Source organism: Lactuca serriola, chromosome 4, assembly GCF_051521515.1.
Source record: "Lactuca serriola cultivar US96UC23 chromosome 4, Lser_US96UC23_V15, whole genome shotgun sequence".
In the NCBI taxonomy this organism is placed as follows: Eukaryota; Viridiplantae; Streptophyta; class Magnoliopsida; order Asterales; family Asteraceae; genus Lactuca; species Lactuca serriola.
In genome coordinates this window covers 388,699,113-388,714,547 of record NC_136411.1, presented here as the reverse complement: position 1 = coordinate 388,714,547, position 15,435 = coordinate 388,699,113, and positions in this window count along the sequence as shown.

Below are 15,435 nucleotides of genomic sequence, written 5' to 3'. Positions count from 1 at the left end.
GTGACTTAAAGAGATTAATTAAATAAAGGGGTATAAACTGTCAATTGTTTGATAGTTAAACTTTAGACTGTAAATCCATTTGGATATACTATGGACGGATTCTAAGAGGATTAGGATAGCTAAAATCGTCCATTAGAGTTATCTAGGAATGGATTTGGATAGCCTTAAGAGAAGATTATCTGATAGGGACTTATCTGTAATCCTTAAGGAGTCTACAAGTATAAATAGACCCCATGGCATAGGGAATTCGTGACTAAGCCTAAAGTAAGGAACTTCTGGTCGAATTCCTCCCCTCTCCTCTCTCCCAAATCATCCTCCTTGCTTTGGTATTTGTAAGCCATTAGAGGAGTGACATTTGTGACTCTAGAAGCTCCAAGACCTCAAGATCAACAAGGAACTCAAAGGTATGATTCTAGATCTGTTTCAATGTTGTTATTTAACCTAATTAGTAATTAGAAGTCTTGGATTCAAAGCATGTTTATTAGAAAGCCTAGATCCAAACATTAGGGTTTTGCATGCGCACATAGGAAAGTTCTTATGGCTAAAACCCATCAATAACAATAGTTAAAACTAACTCTATATAAATGATTATATTGTTATCTTTAAAATAAAAAAAAATGTTTTATGTTTTAAATAATTAAACCGATAAAAATTAAAACGTTAACAAATAAATTTTAAAAATGAATTAACAATAACAACAACTATAAATAATATTAAACCATATATTATATTTAATTTTATTCATGAATAACCCGCAAGTAGATGACATTCAAAAGATTGAGATTATGCAGTTTTAATAAATGTATATATATTATCATATAATTCAAAATAATCAATATACTATATCAACTAAGTATACGAATTATTATATCAAATTTAACAACGACATTATTTTTATATTTAAAAAAACATATATTTGTAAAGATTTCAGTTATATAGATACTTCTGCACAACGCGCGGGCATTCGCCTAGTTTTAAATAAAGAGGTGCCGTGAGGCAAACAAAACAACCACAAAGAAATTGTTATCATTCCACTGTTGTTGAATTAAATCTTTAACAAATTTCGTGACAAATGAGATTATTCCTTTAACATTTACTTCTGTAAAATATAACTTTTGATTTTGAAAACTTAACACTATATTGTTTATGAATCAAAGTAACATTAATATCTAGCATTGTCTTTTTTTTTTTTTTACATTAAGTGTTTTCTTGATGCTTAAAAAATATTTGAGAAAATAATATAGCATTTGAGGTAATTCTATTAAAGTTCAAACTTGATGAGAATATCTCATTTTCCTGATTTTATAAATTAAATATTTGTTCTAAATTAAATGAAAAGACGATCATATATTTTATCAAACTGGATGATATTCTTTTATTTATATATATATATATATATATATATATATATATATATATATATATATATATATATATATATATATATATATATATATATATAAAGGGGAGCACTTCTTAGGAATAGTTCCTAACCAAGGTACTAACTAGGGTTCTGTTCATCTGGTTGGCTCCTCGACCATGGTAAGGAATATCGGTCCTTCGGTTTCTTTGTTCTTATCTTCTCCCATCAAAATCGTCTAGAAGCCCTAAAACCACCCCCACCCCACCGATCTATTTTGCTCCTTCTACTACGGTGCCTTCAATGGTTGTCATGGATTTGATGGCACAGGTGTGTTTTCCCTTGTAACGCCCGCAAATCCGGGCTAGTCAAATTAGAGGCAATAAGGGTCGAAAACGACTTTTCGACAAAAGATTATTTAGAATAAATAATCTTAACCAAGTTGTAGAGTATGTTACAAGGTTTTCGTACATATAAAGAACGCCGAAATCCGAGTTATAACGAAGAAGTTATGACCCGTTGAAGTTTCGCGACGGAACCGGCACGATACCGGGAAACGTAAATAGTGAATTTACGATAGCGCGAGATTTAGCCTTAGCGATCTAAACGAAAGTCGTAGAATATGTTAAACTAAGAACATCAATAAAAAGAACGCCCAAATCTGACTTCGTATGAGGAAGTTATGATTTTTCTAAGATTTAGCATAGCAGTGCACAGCCCGAAATCTGAATTTTAGATCGGTCGATTTTTAGCCGACGGGATCTAAATGAAAGTTGTAGTACTCATAAATACCAACGCGTGGATATAAAGAATGTCGATAATAGAGCTCGTATGCGAAAGATATGGACGAAGCTTAGTCCCTACTTTTCGAGCGCGGCGAATTCGATACAGTTTTGTAAATCCGAGATAAAATGAGAATTAGCTAACGAGGTCTAAATGAGAGTTTAAGATCTCATTAATAGGAACTCAACAGTAAAAAGACAGACAAAAACAGAACTCGTATGCGAAAGTTATGGACGAAGCTTAGTCTCTACTTTTCGAGCGCGGCGAATTCGATACAGTTTTGTAAATCCGAGATAGAATGAGAATTAGCTAACGAGGTCTAAATGAAAGTTGAAGATCTCATTAATAGGAACTCAACAGTAAAAGGACAAACAAAAACGGAGCTCGTATGCAAAAGTTACGGACGAAGCTTGGAGACTACTTTACTATACACTTCCTATAAATACAAGGGTGAACTCCTCATATTTTCTTCACACCATAAGCCTTTCTTTCTCTCTCTAACTTCTCTCTAACCTCCCTAAACCCCTCCCAAGTCTAGGGAACCTCCCTATCACGAGAAGAAAACCCCGGAGCGCCCGACGGCTCCGAGAAGAAAAGCTTTCGGCTCGGAAACACTGCTCCAGCGAAGCCCGGTTTTTAATAAAAACCTGCTGTAAGTGTGCTACGCCTATAGTATATTTAATATAGATTTTATTTAATTATAGTAACATTGTTAGGACCTTAAAATAATTATTTGGGCTATTATTATGAGTTATATTGAGTGTTATTTAACACTTATATAATAGTAATAATAGCTAGACTAATAAATTAGTCTCGTCAAGCGTTAGACTAAACTCTAGTGGTAATGATACTAGGTTTCGTCAAGGGATAATTGTTTTAAGAGTAACGAAGTGCTGTCCGAGTGCCGACTCACCACCTTTCAGGTAAGTGCATAGTCCCTTTCATCTTACACATAGATATGAAGTATTTTATATAAACTACGTGCTATGTGTGCACATTATCTGAATACTTGTTGTCTATGCTGGTTGAACGTTTTATACATGTTTTAAAGGACTTAAACTATATACGTATTTTATATATACGAAAATGTTGGGTATGAGATGGGTAGATGAATGATGAGAGATAGAAGATGACGTGAGTATACATTGGCAGCTATAAACTTAGTGCCTATGGGACAAACACCGGTAGCTATGGACTTAGTACCTTTTAGACGTTGGTAGCTATGGATTTAGTACCTGTTGGGAATTGGTAGCTATGGACTTAGTACCTATTAGTTAGATGCTAGTAGCTAAGGATTTAGTACCTGTAGGAATTGGTAGCTATAGACTTAGTACATGTTGAACATTGGTAGCTATGGACTTAGTACCTATTAGATAAAGACTAGTAGCTATGGATTTAGTACCCGATGAATAGACTATAGCAGCTATGAAATTAGTGATTTATGAACGAACATTGGCAGCTATGGATTTAGTGCCAGTCCTATAACCCTGGAAGTAAGGGACTTCGGAATAAACGAATGCAGGATAGATGACTCTTAGGTTAAATCCTTAAAGAGTAAAGAAGATAATGGGGATGGGTAATTGGGTTGATCATTTGATTGAACATAATAATTATATTATTATGGGTTGAAAACCCTATGTACTCACCAGGTTTCCCAACCTGACCCACTCAGTTTATGTATATCACAGGTGACGAAGTGAAGTGACATTACACTGAGAGATTTAAAAGAGATGTAGATCACTAGTGTAAATCATTGTAAGTTCTGTTTATGCTTATATTTCGGTATTAACGATGACATCCCAAACATTTTAAAATGAAATAAATACGTTTCTTCGAAAATGTTTTAATAACGTATTTACCATGTTTTTCTGAGAACAAATTCCGCAACCTTTTTATAAAATGAAGTACTCTGATTTTTATAAAGCATAAACAAAATCGGTCTTTTCTGGCCGTGATTTTGGGGATGTCACATCCTTGGTTCCATTCTGACCTCCACTGCCTCCTCTCACTTCAGTTGTGGTGCTTAGGAGTTTCGGTGGGTATTTACGTGTCATTCTCGCGTCTCCCCTCACCGGTTCTGCCTTATCTTCCCCCCCCCCCCACCGCTTTCTCGTCACTCATATTCGGATTTCACCAAGCTACAGACGGGACGACGCAGATGACCATCGACCGGACTCCGATTTACGTTCTCACAACGGGACTGGGATCGGATACGTTCTGTTGAGCTCTTCAAATCCTCGAATTTCTTTGATGCTTCCACAGTCGGTATGTGAATTCGACACTTCCACCATCGATGTATGAAATCGACGCATCCTAAAGGTTGAAGTGGTCACGATGCAGATGGCCATCGATCAGGCTGCGATTTAGGTTCTCACAACGGGGCTGAGTCCTTATTTGTGCCACCGACAGCAACCCAGCAGTCACCGCCAACTGGAGCTTCTAACCCCTTTTCGCTTGCTTCTCAAACGCTGCCACCAGACGCTTTCCTCATCGAAACGCCATTGATGGCACCCTTCTATCCCAATTCGGAACCCTATTCAGACCTTTTCGTCACTTACTCCTCTCAAAAAGGTAATTTTGTAATTTCGACAATATCATTCTTTTGGGTTTTAGAATGAACTTTTATTTTTCTTGACTATGGCAGACGCATCATCCAGACCAAGTGCGCTTTCCTTGTGTAAGAACTGCTTTCGGTGGTATAAATGCATCTGTTGTTTAAATAGGTACGACCATCAGGTAGCCAGCAGCCCTGTGTCGCTGTCTCAGTATTGTTCAGCCCTAATTCCTTCAAGTCTGTCGTTCTGCTGGACAAGCTTTTGACAGGTAAGTTGTAAACCCTAAGTATAAATTCTAAAATTACTTGGGTTTTGTTGTCTACATGTGGAAATTTGGGTTCTTGCACATCAAATTACCTCATACACACATGGTATGTCATCAGCATAATCATTCATATGCATATTTGTTGATTCTAGAATCAAATATGTTATCTGCACTTTCTAATTTTTGATGAATTATAGATTAGTGACTTCCATTCCTTTTATTAGGCTCAATCCAGGAAGATTGGGAGTTCTTGGGATGTTCACGTTAGAATGTGTTGCTTACAGGCAGATTGGAAGTTCCTGGGACATCATTTTCGTATATTATAAAAAAAATTTATCAACAAAAGGCTAATACTTGGTTTTTTTTTATAAAATTGTTTAATGCAGGAACATCTGAAAAAAGGCTATTTCTATTGACGAAATGGTAGTTATAGATATTAAAACCAAGTTAGTCTCCTTTCTATTTCCCTACATACTTTTATTTTTATAAAAGAAATAATGATTTTAACAGTTTTTGTTAAAAATGCCCCTGCATATGGTCATAAACAGATGTGGAGATCAAGACGGTGAACCACGAATATAGGACGAGTGTTAACAAATTGTAAGCAACTTATGACTCTGGAATTCGTATGTTTCTCAATTTTTTTTATTCATTTTATAGGGTTTAGACTCTAATTAACCATTCAGAACAAACGGGAAATCACTTTACATTGCAGGTTCCTATTGGTTGATTGGTCACTGATTCGTAATACAGACTTTCAAATTTCTTTCTTGATTCATGTAGGTTTCATTCTATCTTTCTTTGACATTACAGGACCAAAGAAGGAGTTTTACTCATTATATGGTCGCTGTTTTGAGATCAAAGAGAATAGGTTATTAACTTTACTCTTTTTATTATTATTGTAAAGCTTATATTTATCTTTGTTTAAATTTGGAATTTTTTTTAAACAACTTGAGGTATGTTTACAAAGTTTGTCCCTTTTAGGATGTCAGTCAACTGGAGGGTCATACCACAACTACTTTAGGGTATGTGTTTTTTTATTTTTTTTATTTATTGATTTTCACTGAAACTTGTGTATTAAATTTCTCAAATGTTTTGATGAGTCATAGAGAGTCATGCTCTTCTCAAATGGTGACAAATGCTGAAATGGACCTCAAAGAAGCTTACCTTGACATACCTCAATATTTTAATCTTTTTTAATTAATTACAAAATTAAAAAATTGCCCCTTTCAACATATCATATTTTCTCAACAGGTGAGATTAACATGTGGATCAAAAGTTGAAGTTGCTGATATAGATGAAATGGATTGCTTGCGAAATCATCAAACAAAGTTTTATCTAACCAAACACGTGTATTTATGTATTACCACTTAATATTGATATTAAATATGTGGGTTGCATCCGACCTCTACAACGCAGGGGTTCCCCACCTAGTTGCTATTAAATATTACTTAAGCTTAGCGCCAAAAGATGTCTATTATATATATATATATATATATATATATATATATATATATATATATATATATATATATATATATATATATATCATGGTTGCAGAAATCGGGATTAATCGGCGATTAATCGTTTGGCGTTCTCCAACCGTCGAGGATTAGGGCATTAATCGGAAATTTAGGATTAATCGGGTTTGACGGGATTAATCGGCCTTGGTGGGATTAACCGGTCAACAAAAGTCAACAAAAGTCGAAAAAAGTCAAAAAAATGTCAAAAAAATTTTAAAAATTCAAAAAACTAACTTTCTTTTTTTACTTCAAAATTTTCAAATTTACAAAATTTCAAATATTATACCAAAATATTCATATTTTCGTATTTCCAAATTACAATTTTTCTTATTTTCTAATTTTGAAGTACTTATTTTTCTTAAGATAAATTAATATTTTATTCATAATCTATGGTCCCCGATTAATCGTCGATTAATCCCCACCAAGATCGATTAATCCCTTAACACCAGTCGACCGTCGAGCTACCGTCAAGTGCTTTTTACAACCTTGATATATATATATATATATATATATATATATATATATATATATATATATATATATATATATATATATATATATATTAGACAAGGCGAATGCTCACGCGTTGCGCAGAAACATCTATATAGTTGAAGTCTGTATAAATATATGTTTTTTTAAATATAAGAATAACGTTGTTGTTAAATTTGATATAATAATTTATATACTGGATTGATATAATATATTGATTATTTTGAATTATATAATAATATGTACATCTACTATAACTACATAATCTCAATCTTTTGAATGACTTCTACCTGCGAGTTACACGTGAGTAAAATTAAATATAAAAAATGGTTTATTGCCATTTATAGTTGTTGTTATTTTTAATTAGTTTTTTAAAATTTATTTGTTTAATGTTTTAATTTCTAACATTATTATTATTTAAAATATCAAACATTACTTTTTGATATTAAAAGTAACAATATAATCATTTATATAAAGTTATTTTTAACTATTGTTATTGTAAGTCATGGTTGCAGAAATCGGGATTAATCGTGGATTAATCGTTTGGCGTTCTCCAACCGTCGATGATTAGGGCATTAATCGGAAATTGAGGATTAATCGGGTTTGACAGGATTAATCGGCCTTGGCGGGATTAACCGGTCAACAAAAGTCAAAAAAGTCGAAAAAAGTCAAAAGAAGGTCAAAAAATTTAAAAAAAATTCAAAAAACCAACTTTCTTTTTTTGAAATTTTAAAATTTTCAAAATTTCAAATATTATACCAAAATGTTCATATTTTCGTATTTTCAAATTTTCAAATTACAATTTGTCTTATTTTCTAATTTTGAAGTACTTATTTTTCTTAAGATATATTAATATTTAATTAATTTTAATATTTTATTAATAATCTATGGTTCCCGATCAATCCTCGATTAATTCCCACCAAGACCGATTAATCCCTTAACACCAGTCGACCGTCGAGCTACCGTCAAACGATTTTTACAACCTTGTTGTAAGTTACTTTAAGCTACTTATTTGAAAACTTTTAACAATTATAAAAATATATTTAAGAAATATTTTAGTTAAATTGAGATTACAATTTAGTTTTTGCATTTATCACTATAATTTATCACTTTGAACTAGGGATGAAAGTGGATCCAAATCCGGACCAGATGAACCCGGAACCGGTTAACGGGATTTTATAGAACCGAAAACCGGACGGATATATAAGAACTGATTCTGGTTCGGTTTCGGGTACGGTACCAGGTAAAGTGGGTCTAGAACCGGAAAACTCGAAAAACCCGGAAATTTTTGGTAATTACTCAATATTTAGTGGGTTGAACTTTAAAAATTTTCATATTAACATCCCGACTTTGGGGGACTGTAAGTCATTGAATATGAAACCAAAATTGACAAAATTATAGTCTAAAATCTTGTACAAACTCTAAACTACACTCTGGAAAAAACCACATGTCAATCCGAATTTAAACGAATGAGATATGCATGTGTTAACATTTTCACAGAATTCAAAGTACAAAAATAAATAGTTGAAAAGTTGAAAATTTTCAGCTTTGATATCCCGACTTTAGGGGGCGATAAGTCCTTGAATATTAAACCAAAAATGAAAAAAACATAGTCTAAAATCAAGTACAAACTCTAAACTACTAGTTGGAAAAAACTTCGTGTCAATCCGACTTCAAACGAATTAGATATGCATGTTTTAAAAACTTTCACAGAATACAAAAAAACTAAAAAAGTAAAAGTTTTTAGCTTTGATATCTCAACTTTGGGGGACTGTAAGTCAATGAATATAAAACTAAAAATGACAAACATATACTCTAAAATAATGTACAAACTCTAAACTACACGTTGGAAAAAAAACCACATGTCAATCCGACTTGAAACAAATGAGATATACATGTTTTAAACGTTTCACAAAAACCGGTTTCAGCCCCTAAAAGTGGTTCCGGTTCCTAACACCGATTCCGGTTCTTAGACCCAGTTTGCCCGGACCTAATGGACCCAAACCTAGATTACCCGGAACCCGGATAAAGCCATTTTTTAAACCCGAAACCGGAACCGGTTCTATATATTCTGGTTTTAACTGTTCCGATTCCGGTTCCAGTCCGGTTTTCCGGTTTTAAATCTCATCCCTGCTTTGAGCTATTTACAAATTATTCTTTGGTTTTTTAAGTGGAACTGAAATTTATATTTAATTTGACATTATAATGTGCATAAACACCTATATAGTTAAAGTCTTTACAAAAATATGTTTTTTTTTAAATATAACAATAACATCGTTGTTAAATTTGATATAATAATTTGTATACTAAATTGATATAATATATTGATTATTTTGAATTATATGATAATATATACATCTATTATAACTTCATAATCTCAATCGTTTGAATGACTTCCACCCTCAAGTTACACATGAATAAAATTAAATATAATATATGGTTTAATGTTATTTATTGTTGTTGTTTTTAATTATTTTTTAAAAATTTATTTGCATAATGTTTTAATTTCTATCATTATAATTATTTAAAACATTAAACAATATTTTTTAATTTTAAAGGTAACAATATAATCATTTATATTGAGTTATTTTTAACTATTGTTATTGTAAGTGTTAGGCGTGTTAGACCCAACCAATAATAGGGGTACGATATACTCCAAAATAATCCCACTATATTGCACTAGAAAGGTAGTACAAGGCAAGTAAGGTCGATCCACAGAGACACTCAGTCTATACCTGTTTTGCGTAAGGTATTTGTTCACAAAAGATTAAATAGGGGGGGGGGTGAGTGTAATGATGTAACAAACCAATTTAAAACATGAGTAAACAACTAAACTAATAAATTAAGTTCAGATTTTGTAAGGACTCCAATTCCATGTATGACAATCTAGCAATGTGAATCAAAGATGACAAGACATTTGTTTTATTTTATCTAGGTTGGTACTTGAAAGTTTTAACAAGCTCTAACACTTTCCATTCACCACATTAATCAATCAAAACAAGCTCTTTGATTAATCCTAACTTTACTAACCTAATCTAAACAAGCTCTTAGAAGTAGATTAAAAGATTGCATTAAGCTTATTGTGAATGTAACAACACCCAATACTCCTCACAAGCTCGGGAGCGTAAGAATGTGTGACAAGATTTACACTAAATTCATTCATAAAAAAAAACCAATTTAATGCTTGTTACTTAGTTCAATTCACAAAACAATTACGGATTTTGCAAAATGAATAACTTGAAGGACCTAACCCTAATTCAAATGGCCAATAAGAATCATTATTAGAATCAAACATTCGATTGAAGTAAAATCAGTTTCACTAGATATAAATTGAACACAAACATCAAGTCATATGATTTGATTCACAACCAAAAAGTCAAAACATGAAATTGGAGAAACTAGGGTTCTAGCCACACATGGCTAGAACAAGATCACAAGTCTAAAAGATGAAATTAAGTGTAATTACAACTTACAAAAACGAGAATTAATGTTTCCAAATTATTAACGGACAAACCCTTGCAAAAACCTTCGAATTCTCCTCTCCAATGGTGCTCTGATGTGTTCTCCTACCTCTAAAAATGACCCAAATCTCGACATAAGGAAAAAGGGAAAAACTGCTAAAAAGCAGTTTTTAAGTCGAACACGGCCCGTGTCGATATAGAGTAAATCAACACGGGTCGTGTTAAGTGAAAACACACCCTTCAACTTCGATTTCAACTCAAAAGTATGATGCTAAAAATGTTCAACTGAACCAACACGCCCCGTGTCAATATAGAGTAAATGAACACGGGCGTGTTCAGTGAGGTCAAACTGCCTGGGATGGTCAAACACGCCCCGTGTTGGATTTCTGGTCCAAACCCAACACACCCCATGTTGCCCTCTGACTCCGAGCCCAAACTTGATTTTCTCAGTTCTTCTGTTTTAGGCCCAATTATCCCGCAATCTTCACCAATTCCCCCCGACACCTCCAAAAGCGCGCTCCAACCTCCGGTTTACCTGAAAATGTCATTAAAGAGTGCAAATAAGGTTGTTCCAGAAATTAACCTAAATATGATGAAATGCAATAAAAGCAAAGAACAATTAGGCTAAAAACATACATACAAAGGGCTAAAGGTTGTGCAAAAAGGTGCACAAAATGCACCTAACAAATCTCCCCAAGCTTATACCTTTCTTGTCCTCAAGAAAGAACAAGAAACAGACAAAACAGGACGATTTCTAGATGACAGAAAGAAACTTAAAACAAAAGGGGACAGAAAGGTTCTAAGGACTAGGGATGAATGCATGCAATGAAAACAATGAAAAAGGGAAAGAAAAATTATGTACAGAAGCACTTAAAGAAACAAAATGTATCAAAAAAAATTTAAGGCATAAGTAAATAATCTATACAAGTACGATCAGACTTTACATCAATATTGCTCCAATCATTAATACCTAGGCAACCATACTGCTTACATCCATGTATCACAGACTCCCAAAGTGAGGAAGACCCGAAACGGTGCAACCCAATAATCCAACCCTAGTTTTATTAAAACGTTATACCTTACTAAGCTTTATGGGCGAAAATAACATAGTCCGGATCTCATGACCTTAATACTAGATGGCCAAGAATCAGAATCGACGCATCCTTAAGAAACCGTCATGGCGAATCAGCTTTCGCTAAAACAGTGAGCCCACCCGAAGGGGCCCAGCTCCTATGCTTTCACTTTTTCGAGAGCCACAAGTATCATATCACACAGTTCTTCATTCGCCATATTTGACTTTGAATTGGCTTTTGATTTGATTGAACTTTGATTTGTACTTTGTTTTGAACGTGGATTCTTCAATCTTTATTTTTGGAATTTCTTGAGATTTCTTCGTTTTGGCACTTGAAATTCTGATTTGGGTACTAGACATGACAGTTACACCCTTCCTTCTTTCTTGAATGTGTGTGTAACACCATAAAAATCTGAAACAATTTTTCACTTTGAAAACCATAAAATATCATTCACATTCATTTTAAAAACATTGTATCAACATTGTATCAGTACAAAACCCCAAGATCATAATATATATAAACTCCAATGTGTGTGTACGAATCATGCCGGCGCCACTCGAGGCTATAATATGACCCTCCGGTCGATGTGTCTCAGCGGGACCCTCCAGTCCCGTAGCTCGTTGGACCCTCTGGTCCGGTCATAGCTCGTTGGACCCTCCGGTCCGGTCTATATCATCATACAACATACATATATCACATAGCACATAATCTCATACATAACACATAAGACCCCCTGGTCATCGCATAATACCACTCTAGGTAACGTATAGTGAGAAGACTCACCTCGGTGTCTCGGTAAATATCTGACTCGGAAGAAATGTGATCTAGCCTCCGCCTAATCACATAAAGTAATACTCTCATAAATACAACTGTACTCAACCCTAAAAGTCAACAAGGTCCATGGTCAAACTTTGACCCGACTCGTCGAGTGCACTAGGGCGACTCGGCGAGTCTACACGTGTCCACTGACTCTCTTAGTCCCTCTCTTGGCACGTCGAGTACTTCCCCTGACTCGACAAGTTCCACCTGACAAGAATCGCGGGGCCACCCCGACTCAACTCGCCGAGTCTCAAGAACAACTCGGCGAGTTCCGCCTTGAACTCCAGTCCCCCTGACTCTCCCTGACTCACCGAGTTATTCCCCAACTCGGCAAGTCCACTCACTGAGTGATTTACGGGAAACCCTCATCCTACTCATCGAGTCTGTTCTTCGGACTCGTCGAGTTCATGCCATGCACAAACTCCATAGGCCTCCTGAGGTCAGATCTATTCCATACATTCATAGATCTGGCCTTCCCAAGCATGATAATCACGTAAAGTTCATACCTTGAGACTCATGTATCATCTAAATGGCCTTACTTGGTGATTTAGCCCCAAAAATGACATCCCAAGCTCATGGCTCCCAAAATAACTCATAAAGCTCCAAGGGTTAAGGTCTCTGGACCTCTTTGGGTCCAGATCCAGAACATAGACTCGAGAAGGGACCAAATGCTCCACTTATTCATCCTCTAAAATGGTTAGAAAACCCTAACACTAAGAATCAACATCAAAACTGAAGAAGGTCAGAGCAAAATACCTCAATATGATCTCTAAGAACTCAGAAATCACCACAATCGCTCCTCCTTCAGCCTCCTCTTGCCTTGGTCACCTCCTTCTTGCAAAAACACCCACAAAAGGATCAAGAATGGCCTCTTCCTCCTCACAAACGCTCTAGATCTCTTAGGATTTCTCTCTGGGGGTTGGTGGCCGCAAATGACGACCCTAAGGGCCTTTAAATAGGTCTCAAACCCTGGAAATTAGGGTTTCATTAAACAGCGTGGACTCGCCGAGTCCACTCATGAACTCGCCGAGTCTAACTGTGAACTCACATACGAATCCGCGACCATACTCGGCGAGTTTAGACGCCAACTCGCCGAGTCTCCTCACAATCCCCAAAAATAAAAGAACAAAATAGGATACCTGGGTATCTGGATGTTACAATTCTCCCCCACTAGAATCAGACTTCGCCCTCGAAGTCTCACTCTGCGAACTACTCTGGATGCTGCTCCCGCATCTCACGCTCCGGTTCCCAATTCAACTCTGACCCTTTCCGATGCTGTTACTGGACCTGAGCCAGAGGCACCTCTTTGTTCCTCAAAACCTTGACCTTCCGATCCCAAATCGCTACCGGTCTCTCAACATAATTCAGGCTCGCATCCACCTGAATATCTTCTAATGGCACCACTGTCGCCTCGTCGGCTATACACTTTCGCAGCTGCGACATGTGGAAAGTGTCATGAATCTGACCCAACTCTGCTGGTAACTCCAAACGGTAGGCTACCCTGCCTACCCTCGCGATCACCCTGAAAGGACCAATATATTGGGGCCCCAACTTTCCCCTCTTCCTGAAGCGAATCACTCCTTTCCAAGGAGAGACCTTCAGGAGCACGAAGTCGCCGACCTGAAACTCGAGCTCAGACCGGCGTCTGTCCGCATAACTCTTCTGACGACTCTGAGCGGTCAACAACCTCTGTCTGACCTGTTGGATCTGCTCTATAGTCTGAAGCACAATCTCGATACTACCCTTCACATGCTGCCCTACTTCTCCCCAGCAAATGAGGGTCCGACATCTCCTCCCATACAATAGCTCAAAGGGCGGCATGCCAATGCTCAAATGGTGGCTGTTGTTATAAGAAAACTCCGCCAAGGGAAAATACGTGTCCCAACTCCCGCCGAAATCCAACACACATGCTCGGAGCATGTCCTCGAGCGTCTGAATCGTCCGCTCACTCTGCCCGTCAGTCCGTGGGTGGTATGCGGTACTAAAATGCAGCTTCGTACCCAATTCCTCGTGAAACTTCTTCCAGAACCTGGAAGTGAAACGTACATCTCGATCTGAGACAATCGAGATCGGCACTCCATGCCGCGATACCACCTCTCTCGCGTACAATTCTGCCAACCTTTCCGCGGAAGAGCTCTCACTGATGGCCAGGAAGTGAGCACTCTTTGTCAACCTGTCCACAATCACCCAAATTGCATCGACACCCCTCGTGGTCCTTGGCAATTTGGTGATGAAATCCAAGGTAATTTTTTCCAATTTCCACTCGGGAATCTCTAATGGCTGCAGCTTACCATGTGGACGCTGGTGCTCGGCCTTAACCCTGCGGCAGGTCAAGCATCTCTCTACAAACCATGCGACATCTCTCTTCATACAGGGCCACCAATATTCCTTTTTCAGATCCAAATACATCTTAGTGGCCCCGGGATGGATCGAGAACTTCGATCGATGAGCCTCTTCCATCAAAATGGTATGCGTTCCGCCCACGGACGGTACCCATATCCGACCCTGAAATGTCATAAGCCCCCGGCTATCGGTAACGAATTCTGATACCAGCCCGACAAATCGCTCTCTCTTCTGGCTTTCTGGCCTCACAGCCTCAGCCTGGGCCCCATGGATAGCATCCAACACCGGGGTCATCACTGTCAATATCAAACAAACATCCCGCAATGGGGCGCCCTCCGCCCTTCGGCTCAGTGCATCGGCTACAACATTTGCCTTACCCGGGTGGTACAGGATCTCACAATCATAATCCTTGACCACGTCCAACCACCTCCTCTGGCGCATATTCAGGTTGGGCTGATCCATCGAATACTTCAAGCTCTTGTGGTCCGTGTATATCATACACCGAACCCCATACAGATAATGTCGCCAGATCTTGAGGGCGAACACTACCGCTCCTAGTTCCAAATCATGAGTGGGATATCTCGACTCATGAGGCTTAAGTTGCCTCGATGCATACGCTATCACATTCCCCCTCTGCATAAGCACCGCTCCCAATCCGGATATCGATGCATCACAATATACCACAAAATCCTCCATCCCTTCCGGAAGGGCTAATACTGGGGCCTCACATAATTTCTGGCGAAGTGTCTCAAACGAGGTCTGCT